This window comes from Anas acuta, chromosome 1, assembly GCF_963932015.1.
Source record: "Anas acuta chromosome 1, bAnaAcu1.1, whole genome shotgun sequence".
NCBI classification, from domain to species: domain Eukaryota; kingdom Metazoa; phylum Chordata; class Aves; order Anseriformes; family Anatidae; genus Anas; species Anas acuta.
Window position 1 is genome coordinate 7,680,833 of NC_088979.1, and position 17,225 is coordinate 7,698,057.

Here is a 17,225-nt window from a genome sequence, read left to right on the forward strand (position 1 = left end):
TAATACATGTATATATATATATATATAGAGAGAGAGAGAGAGAGAGAGAGAGAAAGTTGGAAGAAAGCATAAATATCACAATAATATTTATTTTCCCCCAGGATTTTTATGATTCAACTTTAGCTAGAATGGATTCAACCTTTCAGAAGATTTTATGACAGACTTAAAGAGTGTCAGAGCTCAGAACAACTGCATGGCTGCCAGAGGGTGTTGCAGAAAGGTCAGGCTCAGACTTCGTGATCCCCACCCTCCTGCAAGCAAGCCTTGCTCTCAGAGTACCTCTGGTTGTCAGAATGATACTAGTGAGCTTTGCATTTGCTTGTCCCAAGCACAGATTTGCCTACTGGTCTATAAGCTGTCACCCAAGTCACTAAATATTGCATAGTCAATTTGGCTGGGCTAACACCTACCCTCGAACCCTAGCTCCCTGAACATCCATATCGTGTAATTACCTGGTTGTGTTCAGACTCTGACCTGGAGCAAGACAACTGATTTTCCAGGAGACACTAGCTCATGCTTCATCTTTTCTCCTCCCACACTCACAGTTCAGATGAAGCTGCCTGGAGTCAGCTGGCTCCACAAACTCAAGCCTTGTGACCAGAAAACACACCCAGGAGCTTCACCTTTCAGGTCTAGGTTCCACCTCCAATGCCAGTCATGCAGAGCTTTGTTTTCAGCTGGATTGCAAAACGAGCCACTTGTGCATTTCCTTTGCCAGGGAGTAGCATGCCACTAAGGTGGCACAGTGGTGGGCTATGCCACGTTCAGTGGTTCTTGCAATAGGAATGGACCATGGTACTGTAAAGCCACCAGAGCCCTCGCAAAGACGAGCCATACAATGGCTACTGCTCTCTGTCCTGCTGAGACCTGGCACACCAAACTGGAAGGAACTGGGACTGGAAGGATCTGCTAGCCCCCTGCATGTTGCAGAGAGGAAAACTGGGCGAAGAGAGCATTGCAAGGCTGAAGAGATAGTGACGCTCAGTCCAGCTGTATGAGAATGATGCTTAAAACATGAGCCCAGATAGATGGGTTAGAGGTCTCAAAGACCCTCCCTTGCTGTAGCTCCATGCCAGGCAGCAATCCAAAAAAGGAATGGAGACAATTGCCTTCTGTATGGCTGAGTTCTTATTCTGATAGACTGCTTTCCAAAGCATTCTCTGCAGCAGCGTTACCAAACACCGTAGGGCAAATTCAGACTCCTTTAACCACGAGAATGAATGAGGTGAGAACTTTAAGCAATTAATTGCATCTCCCTCAGCTCACTGGGATTCAGTCAGATCCTGACTCTCAATGCTTCCCATTCCTTACCTTTCAGCCATTGCTCTGCATTTTTCTGGGCATAAAGAAGATGAAATATGAAGAGTGATTTGGGATATTAAAGATCTATTTCTTTCAAATAAAGCAGAAGCTATTACTGAATTCTCCTGAAGGCTGGAGGAAAAGGACTAGAAAAATTAAAAGGCTGAACATAATTAATGAATGCTCATTTAGAATTGGCTATCATGCAACATCTTGGAGGCTAAATTTACAGCTGAAGAGGGCAGGCTGTATGCAGAAATGGGCTGTGGAGTGAGCTCCGTGTGCGCTGTGTCAAGCTGGGTGAAGGATAGGGAGCTGTGGCTGCAGTGGCCTCCCTTCAAGCGCAGAGCAATGACACCTGCAAAAAGCCCCTCTGAGCAGAAAGGTTGGCTGCTGTAAGAATAGCATGTTAAAGCATGTGGTTTGATTCCTGTTGTGCCCATCTGCATACATTTTATTCATTAGCTTCAGTGGAATCCCTCTACATTTAAGCCCCTATAAGTGAGCACTGAAAATTCAAGCGGACCACAGCTGGAAGCAAATGCAAACACTTGCAAACAGAAAACAGAAAGTAAGTCATTAATTGTAACAGAAAACATGACTAATGGTTTTAAATTAAATAATATTTGCATGATATTTTAATTAGCAAGGATAATGTTTATTTTACTTACACAAAAGTAAAGTTCTGGATACATAAATCCCAACCTACATATTTCAGTTGCCATAACAACTTGATGCATTTATTCTCTTGTGTCATTTTGTACTGCATCAGTGCTGTGGTTTTTTATACAACCAAAAAGAAATAAAAAAAAAAAAAAAAAAAAAAAACTGCTTTGGTTGCTATGATAATACATTTTTAATTGTTCTTTTCACTTTCAGATTTTCCTGAAACCAATATAACTTTCCCTCCAAAGATGGTCACTGCACAGTATGGGAGTTTCACTAACAATTCCAGTGCTCAGCTCTGGGTTTGCCAGAATTCCCAAGGACATGTGTAGCCATTCTGCTCAGGCAGTGATCCTGCTATTTCAGCGGTCCCCCCTGGGGACTACTCTATGGTTAGAGTTAAGATCATAGCAGGAAACCAGTAAAGTAACACCCTGAGCTGCATTTTCTCCTGAAAAACAGAAGGAAATTTAAGTAGGGCTAGGTTCTTCAGGAAGGTGCATAGTCAGATTTTGGGCAGCAGTGGCAGCAAACGGCTGCAGGGGTGCAAAGCTGCAGGGGTGCAAACTATATAAGTAAATGACTGCAGCACTCTCCTGGCCAGGAGGATATTTCAGAGCAGTTTCTACATTTTATACACACTCTAGTAGTGTGTAATGAGCTAGGCTTTGCTTTTAACTGGGAGCAGAACTGATTCCTAAACTCTTGGGGCCTCCAAGGAGATGGCCCAATTTTTTCTATAAATCAAGGCAAACAAATGATACAATGATGGGAGGAGCAGAGAAGATTAGTTTGGCTTTTCCCCTCCCCACCTCCAGCTAGCTGTGCAGTGTAGCAGAGCCTGCAGTTGCTTGTTCACCTTTCCCAGCTCTGCACCCTCACAAAAGGACCCATTCAATTAAATTGCAATTACCTAACTGCTGATGCTGCATTTCTTGCTGGTTCCCTGTAACAAGTGTAATGAGAGAGACTGTATTAATTAATAACAATTATATTACAGTGCAAGATGAGGAACTGCTTGGCAACCATTGTTCTGTACAGCTGGTGTGGAGATCTCAGATTAGAAATAACGGGACATTTATGAATGTAAGGTTAGAAGTTTTGATGGAAAAGAGCTAGTGCAATGGCTCTTGTGGACTGCCTTGGCCTTTGGGGGCAGCTCTTCACTTAATGCTAACTATGATCACTGCCACTTCAGCAAGGAGAGCTCTGACGATTGCTTTCAGAGAACTGTCTCCTTAGTTCTCAGAAGTGAGAATGTGCATGTGTGTTACCACGCACAGTTTAGGACAAGCTCCATCACAATATTTTGCTATGACAGGCAGCTTCTCTCTTTTTGTTTGGGGGATTTTTTTTAGTAGGTCATACTATTCTTCCTTATAAAAAGTATATATATATATGAGTAAGAAAAAATATGTGCATAATAGAATTAGAACAACCCCAAATGAGAGGAACACCCAACAATACTACGTACTACATGGTAACTTGGTAGGAAGTGTATTTGAATAGAAAGTTACTCAGATAATGTGATTGAATTCTGATTTATCTCACTATGCACTGCAGGTCCATAGCAAATTCGAGGATAGAAACAAGTCTCCTGCCTCCACCACTGGCCCACACAGTCTCTTTGTGTTTACACACATATCCAGGGAAATTATAGAGGAGGAAATTACTCACATTTCACTTGAAATGAACTGAAACTCATTTTGTGTCTGTTCTTGCCAGAAATGGTGAATTTAAGTCAGTCTACTCAATAGCAGTAATAAAACCAGTCTCATTTTGAGAACAGGACCGATATGTCACAAAGTGACACTTAGGAAAACCAGAGGTGTTTTACACGAATGCGTGGATATAAAGCCAGTATTAAAGACAAGGAAAAAAAAATAGCCACTAAATCAAAACCCTGGGGAATATTGTAATGACTTTTACTTCTTGAGATAGTTTTGCTTGCAGCATCCTGAACCTTAGGATGCAGAGTATTTGTTTTGGCCATAGCCATAGGGAGGGGAAGTAAGCAATGGCTGTCTTTACGTTGGCAGGCTGCCTTGCCAAGTCATGGCTGCTGAGCTGCACAATCATATATACTAGTGCTGACATGCAAAAATACTGCGGCTAAACAGAACCTTCAGCAAAACAGAGTGCCATTTCTCTTCATTCAGCATCTCTCCTACAGAGCATTGCAAAATGCTTTGCACTGAGATATATGGAAAAGGACTCAAAAGATAAGTTAAGTGGTATGACTCAGGTCATGAAACTGCAGAATATGCCATCATGCTCCCTAAATGTTGATAAACAGCTGATGATATAAAGTGAAAGGGAAAACAAAAATTCCCTAGATACTTGTCAGGAGGTTGGGGACCCATGGAGCTGCCAGACAATTTCTTTTGGGACAACTTTCACGAATTAGATACTGGATAAGAATCTGTCACTGCTTAATGGAGAGATGGCATAAACCCGTGCTTTCACATGAACACTCAAGAACTATTAAGACTAGCCACTGACCAAGGTTATTACAAAGTTATGGACCGTGTGGGGTTTTCAGCTTCCATGAGCTTGTGGTTGTAGAAGTGTAGATGTGTAAGGGCAGCTGTAAGTGCAGTAAATAAACATCACTGGAAACTGCATCAGGATAACAGGAGCAAATACCTCATGTAGGAGGCAGTGCCGAGGAAGTCTCCAAGTGTCCATATTGCTCAGGCATGTCTCTCTCCCTTGGGTTTCTACAAGGACCAGGAACCCTCCACAGCTGTCAGCTAAAGCTGATATTTATTTACTTTTACTTTACGAAAGCTGATATTTCTCTACTTGAGAAACAGTGCCCTTGTCAGGAGGCAGTGACACTGAGGTCCAGATGACACTATCAGAAGGGGAGCCTGGATGAGGCAATAAATTCAGTCTCATAAGGACCGTCACTGACTCTGCAACACTTCACACTAAAACTGCCTGCTACTTTATGCATTTGAAAGGCGTCTAGGCAGCCTAGATGTGTCTTTCTCTCCTTTGTTGAGTTGTGCGTACCACCAAGCTGACTGACTCAGGTGTAGGTGTACATATGGGCTTGGAGGAATGCTAGATGAAAAGCTTATCTGAAAATATTTTCAGTGTTGGCGAACATTTGCTTAAAACATCTTCAATCATCTTTATGTAGTAAAGGGAATAAAAAGACCTTTTCAGAGAGAAGGAATTAGCAGGGATCATGCAGGGAAGCAGTTTGAGGCCTTTAAAAGGGACGGAGAGACTATGCACGGAATGGTACCTCTGCAACCCCGCTTCTCATTAGCAGGGGCTTAAATTCCAATTCTGGTTACATTAAGAAGCCTTGGAAAAACCTTGATATTTGTTAATGCCAACAGAACATAGCTCTGTGTACTATTCTTTATACATTTAGCCCGTTCTTTACAACCTATTGCGTTAACACCAGGTCAGCTTCACATTTCACTAGCTTGTACCGAAAGCTGAAGTTAAGCAAGTTCATCTTCTTGATAGATGTTTCTGCAGTACTTAGTAAAACAGGGTTCACAAGAGGTGCCCCCCCTGAGCCACAGTCAAATCTAATACTTCACTTTTCAAAGCTACTGGCAAAAACACAGTTTCGACTGCTAAGACAAATATCTGCAATCAGAGATGCCATTTCACAGTTTGGAAACATCATGCTGCCTGTTTTCCTGGATTTGGTTAACTAGGAACCTTTTTCCATATCGTTCTTACCAGCAACCTGGTCATAACTGACAATCCAAGCCTTTACCACCTTATGGCTGGAATGCAACAAAACACTGTTAAGCTGGGCATGAAATCTCTGGTTTTCCCAAGAAAAGTAAGCTGCATCCCTCTGCTCAGCATTGATCAAGGAGGTCAGACAAGTCCTCCCTTCCCTGTGATGGCTCTCCATAGACCAAGAGCATCAGCACAAGGAGCTTTTGGTCTTTGTCCAGGGGTCACCACAAACTGCAAGTGAAAAGCAATATCTGACAAGTCTAATTCTCAAATGTAACCGACTGTTCACTGTGGGCACAAAGATATGTGTGTGCCAGGCATATTACCTAGGTGGGAACAAAAGCAAGGAAGCTAGCTATGAAATATAGAGTTATTGAGTTAAGAAACAGCATTAAGAAGTATAAATGTAACTGCAGAAAATTGGCTGTTTCAAGCAACACCATACTCAGCATCCTGCATACTGAAAGCTCCTGTTACAGGTTTGCTGCTGACCCAGCAAAGATACTTTTGGGTATCCTGGGAGCACCTACTGTGAAAAAAAAAAGAAAAAAAAAAAAAAAAGAATACTGATTACATAAGTGGAGGCATATGTTTTTCATGAATCTTCCTACTCCTTAGGAAGAGGCAAAGCTGTCTGTTTTTGTAACCTCTGTTTTCCTACAAACTACCACGACATCACAAAATGTGTGAGAAGACACCGGTCTGACGTAAAGAATGACCTGAAATCACTCAGCAGATCCTTTCTTGTTGTAATTAGCAAATTCGAAAATACACAGATTGAACTTATTTTAGTAGCTCATCAAAACAATAATAATTAATGTTTCCACAGAGTTTCAAAAGCCTTTTTCTGAGAAAGTGGCCTTCAGATCCACTATGTCGGTTATTTCCGATTTAACCTTTTTCAGCTTGTACAGCTGTTGTCTCTTCTCAGAAAGCATTAAAGGCAGATACCTTGACTACCTGAAAGTGCTGAGCTACAAAAATAAAATACAGGGACAGGCACAACATTTCAGAAATTCGGGTATTCTCCCCCATACTAGTGCAAAGAAATGGAATGCCTGGAAAACCTTCCTAATTTTGTTTTGTCCTTTCAACAAAGAAATGTTACATAGCTGCAACAATGGACTGAACAACACTAATGGGATTATAACTATATAGTAGGAAGGCTGAGCTCCTGACAGAAAAGTAGAAGGATATAGATCAGCCAAGTAGTCTAGAGTACTGAAATCATGCACATAGAAGCATTAGTGGGTTCAACCATTTTTCCTCATCACTGCCGTTTAGGTCTTGCAGGCTGATGAAAGAATGAGATTCAGCTAACCTGGCACTCTTCAGATATCCCATTTTTTAAAGTATATTAAACATTTAGTTTCAAAACTCATCTGTAAAACTAGTTTTCTGGGTTTGGGGAATCAGCACAGAGGTGAGGCTGCAGATTTCTAGCCGCAGATTACATCTCCTTTATGCTAGCACATGGAGGTTCTGCTCCATCAAACTTTCAATTTCCCTACAAGTTGACAGAAGCTGGATAAACGTGAACAAATAGTGGGATAATATTGATCAACAAAAGGAGAATGTCATAAAAATAATGATTGCTATGGGAGCAACAACCTCCCTTGTGGGACAAAGGCCAGTTTTAAATATGAAATGAGACAGTCTTGCATCTCCCTGAAGATTGGCAACACCAGGAAAGTTCCTTATTGAAAATGTCACGAAAAGCTGAGGAAACAGACGTGGAGGTAGATCACAAAAAAAAAAAAAAAAAAAAAAAAAAATGGTATGAGAGAAGACATGCAGAGGGGAGACAAGACATGGCAAGCCCTAAAATTAAAACAGATAGAGTGGTTTTATATGGTGGAAATGTGAAAGTCAACGAAGGCTTGCAACAGCAAGGAAGATTTGGTTAGAGAAATAAACCTAGAAAGTAAACCTTTTAGGATGGATAAATGGACTGAGATTTCATAGAAGATAATTGTTACTAAAGCCTCTTTTCAGCAAAGGGGAGAATGGCTAAGAGTGAAATTCACCTCTTCTCAGAACACAAAGGTCTAGCCAAAAGCTTTGTTCATGATCCACCTAAACGTTACAATGGAAAATAGGCCTTTTTTGTCTCTGTCCTCTAAACCAGAGGTTGCCATAACCTGTAACATTGTGAAGTGGTGCAGGTGACAGTTAAACACAGTCAAGTGCATAAAACATCCAAGCTGAAAATGCAAAAAGTCCTGTGGTTCTAGTCATGTCATTTGTAACTGTATTACACACATAAAATGTGAAGAAAAATGAGATTTTAGAGTTCACAATTTCATTTCTCAGTTTGTTGCCTTTGGGATTGTATTTATTATTTGTGAAAACCTGCAAGTACCTGTCCCAGTTTATAAAAATCTAAACAAAGCAGGAAGGATATTTTCTCTTATATGTATATATTTGTCTTACTGAGCAGAAATATATGCACCTATCCAAGAAATCACTCTCAGGATGATCTTTATATGATCCAGAAGTCTTGGGGTGATATTCTTCTTTATTCTTGGGAACTATTGAAGAAGCATTTTAATAAAGAAGAATTGGTAGATTGTAGAAATATATAATGGGCTCTTAAACCTCTCCATAGAGACCTGTGTCCTTTGCACATGGAGGGCAATGAATTCTCTTGCTTAGTTGCTCAGATTGGTGAATGATCAGAGTTAATAAACCTGTAAGTGAGACAAATTGTTCTGAAATATTTTTAGAGTGAAACTTAACTAGTGTAGAGTCATCTCTGAATATCAATTTTACAGAACCCTTACAGTTTTACAGGACAAAGAACTGGATTTTTAAGAGTTGATGTATTTGTTTTTGCAGGTGGTAAAAATATAACTTCTCAGAATCTGATTAGAAACAATGAATTATTTCACATATACTTTGGAGGAGCTGCTAGCTTGTAGCAGAAACCTGTTGGGACATTCTGAAATTTTTAAGTAGGCAATTCTTTCAGAAGATTACTCTGGTATGACAACAGCCCGTGTTAAAATATAATGTGTTTTGGAAAAGAAGGTATAATATGTTAAAATTGCAAGTGCTTTTTGCTAGGTGATATTTTCATGTATCATTGACAACTAGATCTACCATTCTTGACCTTGATACACAGAAGTGGAATTTACTCAATACTCTGATCTCAAAGCTTATTATAATGGAGACCCATTGTTTAATTAGAAGTGGCTAATTCTGTACACTGGCTAATATTCAGGCACATTTTCATTGGGGAAAATTATTGGTTTTGGTCCCTAGCAGCTCTTCTGGCCTGCACCCAACCCTTTGCAGATGTAACAACAAAACCTAGATCAGAAAACTGCCTAGAGGTTGTTTGATAGGCATATTATATAAATATGGACAAAAAAAAATGAAAACAAACAAACATGCTGTGGTAGATGTGAGTCTCACCATTGCTCATCTGGTTGAGTGTGCTTAATGCCAAGATCTCAGTTCTACTCTCCCTCCCAGCAGTGTCAATAGGAAACAATTATTAAATTGTTCCCTGTCAGAAAGGAGCTAACAGACCAGTGACTCTAAACTCTCGTGCAAGTCACAATGTTGGTGATGTTAAAATAAAAGTGAGAGGCAACAAAGGTAAAGGCTTTGAATGTGAGCATGTCTAACTACCTAAGCACAAGCTGATGGCAAAAGCAGAACCATGTCTGACTCTGAGACTCACCACAGGGGACAGAAATTGTCTGTTTAGGGAATGACATGACATACTCTATTGTGCTTATATGGCAAGGTTTTAGGCTGCAAGGGTGGCCTCTGTGAGCAGAGCCCAGCAGCTGCCCCATGTCAGATCAGAGCCAGCCCCAGATGGCTCCAAAAGGGACCTACTGCTGGACAGAGCCAAGCCATGAGTGACACTGGTTGGGCCTCTGGGAGAGCAGAGTTAAGGAAGGGAAAATCTGCTGTGCTACAGCAGCTGGGAGAGAGGGGTGAGAGCTGAGAGAGAAGCAGCCCTGCAGCCCCCAAGGTGAGTGCAGCAGGAGGGCAGGAGGTGCTCCAGGCACACAGCACAAGTTCCCCTGCGGCCCGTGGAGAGGCCCCTGGTGGAGCAGGCTGTCCCCCTGCAGCCCATGGGTCCCACATGGAGCAGATCTCCACGCTGCAGCCCATGGAGGAGCCCCCAGTGGAGCAGGTGGATGTGGCCTGGAGGAGGCTGCAGAGGCTGGAAAGGGGTGGATGGAGGGATGGTGGTTTTAGTTTGCTTTTAGTTCTCACTGCTCTAGTGTGCCAGTGATAGCCAAGAAATTACATTAATCTACCTTATGCTGAGTCTGTTTTGCCCACAATGTTAACTGTTAAGTGTCCTTATCTCAACCCATGAGTTTTTTTCTTCATATTTTCTCCCCCTGTTCTGTTGAGGAGGGAGTATGAGAAAGCATCATGGTGGTGCTGAGCTTCCCCATTGTCATTAAACCATTAAATGTTCAGGTGGCCTTACTTGCATCATCATGCCTTCATCTGAAACCTTTCCTTCCACAGGAATCTGGGATAAAGAGGCCAGAATGCCCTACTCAGTAGCATTTCTGTCCACAGGATGACACTGTTCTGCATACATACAACTTCTTGGTTTGAAATGGAAACATTGGCCTGACCACATTAAAACACACTCAGAAGCAACTCTAAAATGACATTTAACAGACGCGTTGGCACTCAAGTTATTGACAAGCTACAGAACAAATAACAAATTTATAAATAGAGACTCAGTATGGATACCCAGTATGGGTAAGACATTTAGCTGCAGCGAGTCATAAATACGGTTTTAATAACACAATGACTTTGCAGTTATCCATTTCTAAACATTACCCAAACTAGTTGAAAAGGCAAGTGTATAAAATAATTTCTGCAAGTAAAGCATACTTTCTTATTAATGCACCAAAAACACAATTTCCAAATTATTATATATAATAACCCCGTGAAGCCAAGCTCTAGCATTGTTTTTAAACAATTATCTAATTACGGGTGTTACACATTCTTGGTAGCAGAAGGTACACTGCTGCAGGAAAACATGAACCAAAATGTCACCTATATTGTACCCCTTAAAAAGACTCCTGCCTTCTTGATGGAGAAGTCAGTGCCAAACAGAATTACATGGGAATTGGCTCTGGTACAAAATCAACCCACAGACACAAACTGCATTTGATCAGATAAACGTATACTGGTAGGAGCTAAATCTAGCGAAGAAACAGACACATAAAACTGAATGTTTTGAACCTTTCTAATGAAACATTATGGTTGATCATACCTAATGACTCTTGCATATTAAGTATCACTTAAACAGAATCAGATTTGGCTCTTGGGAGTAAACCAAGCCATACAAATTAAGCTGTACCCAGTTACAAAGAAAGAAAACAAACAAAAATCCAGAGAAGAGACTGATTATTTTTTTATACGCACATATTAGAAGGGTCTTGCAGCTCCAAGTGCTTTAGACAAGCTGCTAGTGTGAAAGATTAATGATTTGATAATTGCACCAGGCAGAAGATTTTTAAGTAAGGGTTTTACTACTGGAACTTTTAACGAGCCAACACTTAAAGGACAGAGAAGTAATTACAATGTTTATAATAGCTGGGTACAAGGATAGCAGGCATTCCTGAAGCAGGCAGGAATAGGAGGATTCATTTTGCATGCTGCAATTGGCTGTTTTTGCAAAACGAGCCTCTAAACATAAGAAATGCACGGAGCAAGAATTAAATGAAGAGCTAGAATCTTTGGGGAACATCTCAAAGCAATGATATCACACTGCGCTGAATGTAGATTGTGCATGTGAGATAAGTGTTTGATGACCAAACTTGCACAGTAATTGCAAATGATTCTAGTTCAATATGCTGAAAGTATCTGCACCATATGCCCTGTAAGTAAGCAGTCTTTCCATACCATAGTACAGGGACAAGCAGACCTTCAGATACCAGATTTATATGTAAGAGTGGCAGCCAACCATTCTTTTCCTTCACCACCATTTTCCTCTTGACTAAAGGTCAAAACACTGCTGACTAAATATAAGTAGCACTGGACACCAAACTAATGAAAACAAAGGTTAAAACAAGGGTAAATTTATGTCTTATAATGAGCCTCCGGAGCTGAGCACAAGCCTGTGGCTTCAAGCAGTATTACTATTGTCATAGCTAAAGAGCAATTCAATTTTTGTATTACCAGATGGATACCTCCATCTAGGTACTTTTATGTTCTCCATTATTGCATTTTCTGAGCATCTCACAGTTTTAATTGTATCTACCTACACAGCACTGAAGTGAGAGGCATCCTTTACCTAGTGACTGCTCAGTGCAATGCAGAGTGTCCTAGGAGGAAAGAAGACTTCTTCCCAGACAAGTGACCATTTGCTAAGCTGAGGAGCTGGGCTTATCCTTGCAAACCCGGTCTCAGGCATCAGCAACCTGCTGATCCCAGCTGCACAGCTGCAAAGCTCTGACAGCAGAGAGGGCACATGCCTTTCCCCAGTGTTATCTGCAACTGGGTAGGCCGAAAGCACTTTTCTGAGCAGTTTAATCCACATCCAGATGAATCCCTATCTCACATTTCCTAGAGGTGAAATCAGTGCTCTCTCCAAAGGGGACAACTCAAAGAGCCCAAATTTCAAGAAAACCCTTTCAAAGCTGTGAATGCTGGTCTTATAACACTTGGTCCAGTGAAGTAATGAAGCTCTTTGGCAGCAGCCAAATTGCAAACAAACCATGTCTTCATGATTTTCAGCAGCAGATTGGGCACATCCCCAGTCAGCATGCTAGCTGTGGTGAATACTGTGCTGAATGTTTATAAAATAAGGTAATGCTGAGTTTCCCAGCACTGAACAGTTTCTGTGCTTCTAGTCCAAACAAATTAAGATTAGACTTGCAAAATAGCTAAAGCACCCATTATACATGCTTGCCCTTTTCTTACTCTTCCCTGTGCATCTGCTCCTGGCCCCTGCTACATGGGCAATATAATTGTTCACTTGGCTTAAGCCAATGTGGGTGTCTTATTACTGAGACTTGAAATGACTCAGTTTAAAAGTGGCTGAGATCCACAGAGCTCTGGAGGCACATAACTTTCTAGTGCCAGCTCTCCACAGACATCTCAAGGTAGCTACCTAGCATTTGCTTGTTTCCTGAAGGAGCTTGTCTGGAGCATACCAGTCAGCTCAATGCCTAAGCATTGTCGGCATCCACAGACTACATGTTCCTGGCATACTTTCACAACCTGCTCAATTAGGTGATCTCAGAACACACTTTGCTGTGTGTTGCCAACCCTTGTGCTGAATGTGGCATATGCTGGTACTAGCATTCCCTTAAACACAATTTGAGAGGAATGAAAATAAAGCTCCTACGATAGTGCCCAATGTACTAGGCATTTAGAGTAGGTATATTATTCTTTTCTGTTGAATTCTGCCACTTATAGATTTGGATATATAGAGTGGTGAAGGGCTGAGAGAAAAACAGGAAGGGCTTTGCATCTATGACTCTTCAACACTGGTCTTTGGGTACTTGCAAGGTATGGAGGATTCCATCCTTGTGTATACCAAAGAAAAGGTAATATGCTATGATTAAACACTCCTCAGTGTAAAACCTCTTCCCAGGTAAAGACCTCTTCCCAGGTAATCTCTTTAACCTCTAGACTATAAAGGCACGTGTCAGTGTTCTGTCCCACTAAGTATTGGATTATACCACATACATTGGAAACGCCACAAGAAAAAGCAAAAAAAATATATGTTGGTGTATGTTGGTGTAAAGCTTAGTACAGTGTTGTGGGTGAAAAAAAAAATCATTATCAGCTTCTCTCTGGCCAAGAAGGAAAGAGAAAATGGATTTCCCACATCTTTGGAGAAGACCCCAAGTAAATAGCTTCTTCGTAAGGAAAGATGTGTCAGCAGTGCTTTTACACCCATTGCAAGAGAAGTCTAGTTATGGCCTTACATACAGCAATGATAGAATGATTCTGAATCTCAACTGGAATGAAGTACCAAAGTTTTAAAGAGGCAGATTTTAAGGGAATGACATCTTGTCCCTTTTTGGAATTTATTATCGTTAGCTTATAAGTTTGTTCTGGCTTTTGTGAACCTCAGTGTTCTTTTTGTTTGTTTGTTTTTGTTTTGTTTTGCTTTGTTTTATTTATGCAGTGCACTCAAAGACACGGTCTTTAATTGATATCTGGACGTGCATGGCAAGATGCCTCAGACACTGCAACTCCTAGTCCCCTTTTGTGACTAAGGTCTTCAGTCCCCCTCTCATTACCTCACATACACTCCTTCAGAGAGAACCCAGAAGAGCAAGGAATTAAAATCTACAGTTCCCAAATCCAGGGTTAGCATTTTCACCAATAAACAAATCTGGCAGAGTGGTTTCCAGGAATTTTTTTGTATACACATGGAGATATAGAGATATATATAGTGTCTGTGCTGTCAAGACTATTTACCTTCCACAGCGCTGCAAGGCTTTTTGTTTTGGAAACTAAAATATTTCATACCTCTAACTACAGTTCCTTTGGGAAGAGTCAAAGCCAACTAAACATTTTCTTTCCTCAAAGACTATTTTTTTTCATTAAGACCCAGCATTTGTTGCTGCATGGACATATAACCTAAAATGACAACAGTAGTGAGAAAGAACGAGTCACAAAGGTCATTTTAAAAGAGTAAGAGAAAGAAAGGCAGAGAAGCTGGCAGCTCCTGTTATTATATGTGATAAGTTAAACACATGTTTAAGTGCTTTTTGGAACAGGGATGAATAAACTGTTCTCCATGTCTACTGTGGTCTGAACAGAAAATAATTGGTTCTAACTGCAGTTAGGGAAACTCCCATTTGTCATCAGGAAAGACTTTTTAGCATTGAGGGAATAAATTACCTAGAAAAGTTGTGGGCTTTCCATCATGGGAGGTTGTAAAGAACAGATTAGACAAACATGTGTCAGGAACAGTTCAAATACAGTTGATCTGTCCTAAGGCAAGAGAATGGACAGCATGATTTTTTAGGTCTTCTCCCGAGCCATATTCTGGAGTTCCTATGCCACAGCTAGCATGTTGGACTTGTTCACGTGTTACCTGATATGTCACCTTTCCTGCTTGCTGTATAAATACATGAAACAAGCAAAAGCCTTCAAAAGTAGAGCCCAGTAAATGATTTAGTGAATAGTGAACTTGCCCCAAAACACAGTTTCATTGATTCTGAAACTATCCACTAATTAAAGTTGATTTTGTCAAATTGGATTTACTGGAGGAAAAACAACAGGGATAGATTCACACAATAACATTCATATATGTATTTCTTTCTTCTTTATTCCCTCGCATCCACCCACTGAAATTATTTTGGTCTATGGTATTTACAGCTCTGCCAGATACACTACCACATATATTTAGTTTTTGTACTGGGAAAAAATAATGTGATGGTAAGAAATATTGCATTTGGAAACACTGATATCATCTATCATTCTAATAAATAACAAAGCTGCTAATGGTGGAGTATAAATCAAAGACGTTGTTTAAATATCTAGGCCATGCCAAAGTATTTAATGATTTCATGAGGGCCAGGAGCTCCTTCAGGGTCAACACCTGAACAGCACAGAGTTTAACAAATGCATGCAAGCGTGAAGAAAGTGGTGAGAATAAAAAAGCAGTAGTAATTAACACTAAACCCCAGCACATGTTTTGTTAATGCCATTGCAGCCATGAAGTGTGATGTGGGATCATTTATGCTAATAATTTGGACGCAACTGGTTCTGCTGATATATTCCTCTGGCTTTTCACATGCTTTTGCAAAATCACAGTCCCTGAGTTTGGAAGTTGTCTCCCTTCTGAGACAGGAGGTTATAGGATGGGCTGTGACCCTTTCATCTCTCTTCTTTGATGAATATCAGTCCCAGTAAGCTGTAAAGCCTAGCAGCAGTTTATTACAAACCGCTACGGTAACCACCAGTGGCAAAAGAGAAGGCTTAGAGGCAAGTCATTTCTGTGAAACTGAGGGAAATTTGCATAGTAGTGCAAACAATGAATCTAAAAAGTTTTCTGTTATCTAAAAGTCAACACTTTAGGAAAAGTAAATATATCAATACAAAGGAGGGATCACTGGATACCTGACCTGGACAGTGAAAACTGTTTTCCTTTTTTAACCAACAATTAATATCAGAACATAAATAAAGAAAGGGAAGTAATTTATGTAGAAAATTAACAGGTGGGCAACCAAGGAAGGTTTTAGTTGGAAGTTTCATGAAAAGGGGATGGCCTCTGGACTGAATGAACATCATTGGGCTTTTAGTGTAGAGGAATACAGCATGTAAGAAGGTAGGTTTTTTTCTTTCCACATTTGGGGCATGTAATTGAGGACAGAGGAAAGAAAAGTAAAAAACCATCAGTTCCCATAAGGAACAGACCATGAATAAGAACTTATGTTGTATATTAGATTATCTAGTTACATTTTCATGAGGAAATTCTCTCAGAAAGCAACGTACTGTATGGGATTTGTACAGCAGCTGGTACATTCAGCATGTGCTAATTAGGTCTGATTCGAAACTGCTGATTGTATTGTGCTGTCAAAAGGAAAAAAAAAAAAAGAAGGAAAGAAAGAAAAAAAAAAAAGAAAGAAAGAAAGAAGAAAAAAGCGTACACTTCTAGTTTGCTTTGACTGCACTTAAACCCTTAAAAGCATATATGGGTATGTTTTTCAAAGGGACTGAACAGTGCTCCCATTACAGTTTATGGGTAGACTGCAAATTGAACATGAGGGTACCCTGGGTAGTCTGGCTGTCAGCACTCTAGCTTGAAGAAGTTATTCAGGTTTCTAAACAATACTTTTATGTTTTGCTTTAAATTAGAAGATAGTTTTAATAAGGTTAGCAAAGTTTGGAGTTAGCCCTATATGTTCTATTAATATCAGCACAGAATTTGGCATTTAAATTCCCTTGGACAAGAGCAGGAACTCAGTCTTTGGAGATCAATGAGGTTAAGGGAGATGAGGCTGAGGGTCAAATACTTTGATGAGGTTGAAATGGAAAGTATGTGATCCACTGTCTTTCTCAGATACTTCAAGAGATAACATGCTGGAATACTCTTGCAACTTTTTAAATCATACAGCTTTGTGGAGAAAAAAAAAAAAAAAAAAGACAGGGATCAGCTAGTTGTGTCTTCAGGCTGGGACTCAAATGTTAAATCATTCATGGAATATACCCTACGTTAATGTTAAGACTCATTTGTTCTGATTTCACTCAAAATTTGAATGCTTGCTCTCATTAATTCTGAAAGCTTCCGTTGCTAATTAATTTTTACAATTAATTTCTTCATTTCTTCAGAGAGTTTTGTTCTAGCAGCCTGCAATTCTGATTTATCTTTTTAAGGAATCACATATAAAATACCATGTAGAATTATGATTTGTTTCTGGGTTTTACGTTTTTTAAAAAGATGAAAGCTCTATGAAAGAAATAATGATGCTTATGAAATGTGCTCTGGGACAATTTTTTTGGTTCTATCTCTATAGTTCTATCTCTATACTTCTATCTATACCAAAAATGGAATTTTTTATAAATCTTTAATTCTGTTCTGGAAA

At 40.1% G+C, this 17,225-nt stretch overlaps 1 protein-coding gene across 14 annotated transcripts in view; it reads right to left on the reverse strand.

Moving 5' to 3' along the window:
- Nucleotides 1-17,225, reverse strand: part of DLG2 (discs large MAGUK scaffold protein 2) — a 1,027,768-nt gene that overhangs the window by 888,759 nt on the left and 121,784 nt on the right. The gene's annotated exons all lie outside the window — the stretch shown is intronic.